Consider the following 5,000-nt stretch of genomic DNA (forward strand, 5'->3'; position numbering starts at 1 on the left):
GAGCTCCAGCGGACCGGGGGGAGCGCGCCCGTCTTCGGGGCTTGTTGCTGGCCGTTGGAGGAGCTCCAGCGGACCGGGGGGAGCGCGCCCGTCTTCGGGGCTTGTTGCTGGCCGTTGGAGGAGCTCCAGCGGACCGCGGGGAGCGCGCCCGTCTTCGGGGCTTGTTGCTGGCCGTTGGCGGAGCTCCAGCGGACCGCGGGGAGCGCGCCCGTCTTCGGGGCTTGTTGCTGGCCGTTGGAGGAGCTCCAGCGGACCGCGGGGAGCGCGCCCGTCTTCGGGGCTTGTTGCTGGCCGTTGGAGGAGCTCCAGCGGACCGGGGGGAGCGCGCCCGTCTTCGGGGCTTGTTGCTGGCCGTTGGAGGAGCTCCAGCGGACCGCGGGGAGCGCGCCCGTCTTCGGGGCTTGTTGCTGGCCGTTGGCGGAGCTCCAGCGGACCGCGGGGAGCGCGCCCGTCTTCGGGGCTTGTTGCTGGCCGTTGGAGGAGCTCCAGCGGACCGCGGGGAGCGCGCCCGTCTTCGGGGCTTGTTGCTGGCCGTTGGAGGAGCTCCAGCGGACCGGGGGGAGCGCGCCCGTCTTCGGGGCTTGTTGCTGGCCGTTGGAGGAGCTCCAGCGGACCGGGGGGAGCGCGCCCGTCTTCGGGGCTTGTTGCTGGCCGTTGGAGGAGCTCCAGCGGACCGGGGGGAGCGCGCCCGTCTTCGGGGCTTGTTGCTGGCCGTTGGAGGAGCTCCAGCGGACCGCGGGGAGCGCGCCCGTCTTCGGGGCTTGTTGCTGGCCGTTGGCGGAGCTCCAGCGGACCGCGGGGAGCGCGCGCCGTCTTCGGGGCTTGTTGCTGGCCGTTGGAGGAGCTCCAGCGGACCGGGGGGAGCGCGTCCGTCTTCGGGGCTTGTTGCTGGCCGTTGGAGGAGCTCCAGCGGACCGCGGGGAGCGCGCCCGTCTTCGGGGCTTGTTGCTGGCCGTTGGCGGAGCTCCAGCGGACCGCGGGGAGCGCGCCCGTCTTCGGGGCTTGTTGCTGGCCGTTGGAGGAGCTCCAGCGGACCGCGGGGAGCGCGCCCGTCTTCGGGGCTTGTTGCTGGCCGTTGGAGGAGCTCCAGCGGACCGGGGGGAGCGCGCCCGTCTTCGGGGCTTGTTGCTGGCCGTTGGAGGAGCTCCAGCGGACCGGGGGGAGCGCGCCCGTCTTCGGGGCTTGTTGCTGGCCGTTGGCGGAGCTCCAGCGGACCGGGGGGAGCGCGCCCGTCTTCGGGGCTTGTTGCTGGCCGTTGGAGGAGCTCCAGCGGACCGCGGGGAGCGCGCCCGTCTTCGGGGCTTGTTGCTGGCCGTTGGCGGAGCTCCAGCGGACCGGGGGGAGCGCGTCCGTCTTCGGGGCTTGTTGCTGGCCGTTGGAGGAGCTCCAGCGGACCGCGGGGAGCGCGCCCGTCTTCGGGGCTTGTTGCTGGCCGTTGGAGGAGCTCCAGCGGACCGGGGGGAGCGCGCCCGTCTTCGGGGCTTGTTGCTGGCCGTTGGAGGAGCTCCAGCGGACCGGGGGGAGCGCGCCCGTCTTCGGGGCTTGTTGCTGGCCGTTGGAGGAGCTCCAGCGGACCGGGGGGAGCGCGCCCGTCTTCGGGGCTTGTTGCTGGCCGTTGGAGGAGCTCCAGCGGACCGCGGGGAGCGCGCCCGTCTTCGGGGCTTGTTGCTGGCCGTTGGCGGAGCTCCAGCGGACCGCGGGGAGCGCGCCCGTCTTCGGGGCTTGTTGCTGGCCGTTGGAGGAGCTCCAGCGGACCGCGGGGAGCGCGCCCGTCTTCGGGGCTTGTTGCTGGCCGTTGGAGGAGCTCCAGCGGACCGGGGGGAGCGCGCCCGTCTTCGGGGCTTGTTGCTGGCCGTTGGAGGAGCTCCAGCGGACCGCGGGGAGCGCGCCCGTCTTCGGGGCTTGTTGCTGGCCGTTGGAGGAGCTCCAGCGGACCGGGGGGAGCGCGTCCGTCTTCGGGGCTTGTTGCTGGCCGTTGGAGGAGCTCCAGCGGACCGCGGGGAGCGCGCCCGTCTTCGGGGCTTGTTGCTGGCCGTTGGCGGAGCTCCAGCGGACCGCGGGGAGCGCGCCCGTCTTCGGGGCTTGTTGCTGGCCGTTGGAGGAGCTCCAGCGGACCGCGGGGAGCGCGCCCGTCTTCGGGGCTTGTTGCTGGCCGTTGGAGGAGCTCCAGCGGACCGGGGGGAGCGCGCCCGTCTTCGGGGCTTGTTGCTGGCCGTTGGAGGAGCTCCAGCGGACCGGGGGGAGCGCGCCCGTCTTCGGGGCTTGTTGCTGGCCGTTGGCGGAGCTCCAGCGGACCGGGGGGAGCGCGCCCGTCTTCGGGGCTTGTTGCTGGCCGTTGGAGGAGCTCCAGCGGACCGCGGGGAGCGCGCCCGTCTTCGGGGCTTGTTGCTGGCCGTTGGCGGAGCTCCAGCGGACCGGGGGGAGCGCGTCCGTCTTCGGGGCTTGTTGCTGGCCGTTGGAGGAGCTCCAGCGGACCGCGGGGAGCGCGCCCGTCTTCGGGGCTTGTTGCTGGCCGTTGGAGGAGCTCCAGCGGACCGGGGGGAGCGCGCCCGTCTTCGGGGCTTGTTGCTGGCCGTTGGAGGAGCTCCAGCGGACCGGGGGGAGCGCGCCCGTCTTCGGGGCTTGTTGCTGGCCGTTGGCGGAGCTCCAGCGGACCGGGGGGAGCGCGCCCGTCTTCGGGGCTTGTTGCTGGCCGTTGGAGGAGCTCCAGCGGACCGCGGGGAGCGCGCCCGTCTTCGGGGCTTGTTGCTGGCCGTTGGAGGAGCTCCAGCGGACCGCGGGGAGCGCGCCCGTCTTCGGGGCTTGTTGCTGGCCGTTGGAGGAGCTCCAGCGGACCGGGGGGGAGCCGGGCGTTCGAGTTGCCCAGGCAGGGGGTTATCCTCCACTAGCAAACCTCCATGAGCAGCGGAGCCCGTCAGCTGCGCCAAAAAGAACCACACGAGGGCGGCCTGGGGTTGAAATCCCCCGCCACATAGGAACGAATGCCGGGCGTTCGAGTTGCCCAGGCAGGGGGTTATCCTCCACTAGCAAACCTCCATGAGCAGCGGAGCCCGTCAGCTGCGCCAAAAAGAACCACACGAGGGCGACCTGGGGTTGAAATCCCCCGCCACATAGGAACGAATGCCGGGCGTTCGAGTTGCCCAGGCAGGGGGTTATCCTCCACTAGCAAACCTCCACGAGCAGCGGAGCCCGTCAGCTGCGCCAAAAAGAACCACACGAGGGCGACCTGGGGTTGAAATCCCCCGCCACATAGGAACGAATGCCGGGCAACCAGGGGTCGAAATCCCCCATTGAAATGAATGGCGGGCAACCAGGGGTCGAAGTCCCCCATTGAAATGAATGGCGGGCAACCAGGGGTCGAAGTCCCCCATTGAAATGAATGGCGGGTTACCAGGGGTCGAAATCCCCCATTGAAATGAATGGCGGGCGACCAGGGGTCGAAATCCCCCATTGAAATGAATGGCGGGCAACCAGGGGTCGAAGTCCCCCATTGAAATGAATGGCGGGCAACCAGGGGTCGAAGTCCCCCATTGAAATGAATGGCGGGCTACCAGGGGTCGAAATCCCCCATTGAAATGAATGGCGGGCGACCAGGGGTCGAAATCCCCCATTGAAATGAATGGCGGGCAACCAGGGGTCGAAGTCCCCCATTGAAATGAATGGCGGGCAACCAGGGGTCGAAGTCCCCCATTGAAATGAATGGCGGGCTACCAGGGGTCCAAGTCCCCCATTGAAATGAATGGCGGGCTACCAGGGGTCGAAGTCCCCCATTGAAATGAATGGCGGGCTACCAGGGGTCGAAATCCCCCATTGAAATGAATGGCGGGCGACCAGGGGTCGAAATCCCCCATTGAAATGAATGGCGGGCGACCAGGGGTCGAAATCCCCCATTGAAATGAATGGCGGGCAACCAGGGGTCGAAGTCCCCCATTGAAATGAATGGCGGGCTACCAGGGGTCGAAATCCCCCATTGAAATGAATGGCGGGCGACCAGGGGTCGAAATCCCCCATTGAAATGAATGGCGGGCTACCAGGGGTCCAAGTCCCCCATTGAAATGAATGGCGGGCTACCAGGGGTCGAAGTCCCCCATTGAAATGAATGGCGGGCTACCAGGGGTCGAAATCCCCCATTGAAATGAATGGCGGGCGACCAGGGGTCGAAATCCCCCATTGAAATGAATGGCGGGCAACCAGGGGTCGAAAGTCCCCATTGAAATGAATGGCGGGCGACCAGGGGTCGAAATTCCCCATTGAAATGAATGGCGGGCAACCAGGGGTCGAAATTCTCCCCATTGAAATGAATGGGCCCATTCATTTTCAATGGCCGGGCTACCAGGGGCGCAGTACCACCTGTCGTCATTAGGGGCGCTGTAGATAGGGGACCGAGTCCCCCCATTCGAGAGGTTTGCACCCAAACCTCAAAATGGTTGGTGTACAATTATAGGAGAGACCTTTTTAAGACGTGGGAGCTCCAGGGCAAATCAAGGGAGGCTCGACCAACCCATATCCGCTTTAGATGCACTTTAGGTCGGACTCCCTTGCCAGATGGTCCCCTCCTCAGCCTGGTTCTCGAATTTTTTCTAAGTCAGCCCAACTTGGAAATATTTCAGAGTGCCACTTTCAAGGGAGTTTCGCCCAACCCCTATCCGCCTAAGAGGCACTTCAGGTCGGCCTGACTGGCCACATTTTCCCCCCTCCTCATCCTGGTTCTCGAATTTTTTCTAAGTCAGCCAAACTTGGAAATTTTTCAGAGTGCCACTTTCAAGGGAGTTTCGCCCAACCCCTATCCGCCTAAGAGGCACTTCGGGTCGGCCTGACTGGCCACATTTTCCCCCTCCTCATCCTGGTTCTCGAATTTTTTCTAAGTCAGCCAAACTTGGAAATTTTTTCAGAGTGCCACTTTCAAGGGAGTTTCGCCCAACCCCTATCCGCCTAAGAGGCACTTCGGGTCGGCCTGACTGGCCACATTTTCCCCCTCCTCATCCTGGTTCTCGAATTTT

The sequence above is a fragment of the Leptonotus elevatus genome, unplaced genomic scaffold, assembly GCF_054856555.1.
Source record: "Leptonotus elevatus isolate MCC_2025b unplaced genomic scaffold, RoL_Lele_1.0 HiC_scaffold_203, whole genome shotgun sequence".
Classification (NCBI taxonomy): Eukaryota; Metazoa; Chordata; class Actinopteri; order Syngnathiformes; family Syngnathidae; genus Leptonotus; species Leptonotus elevatus.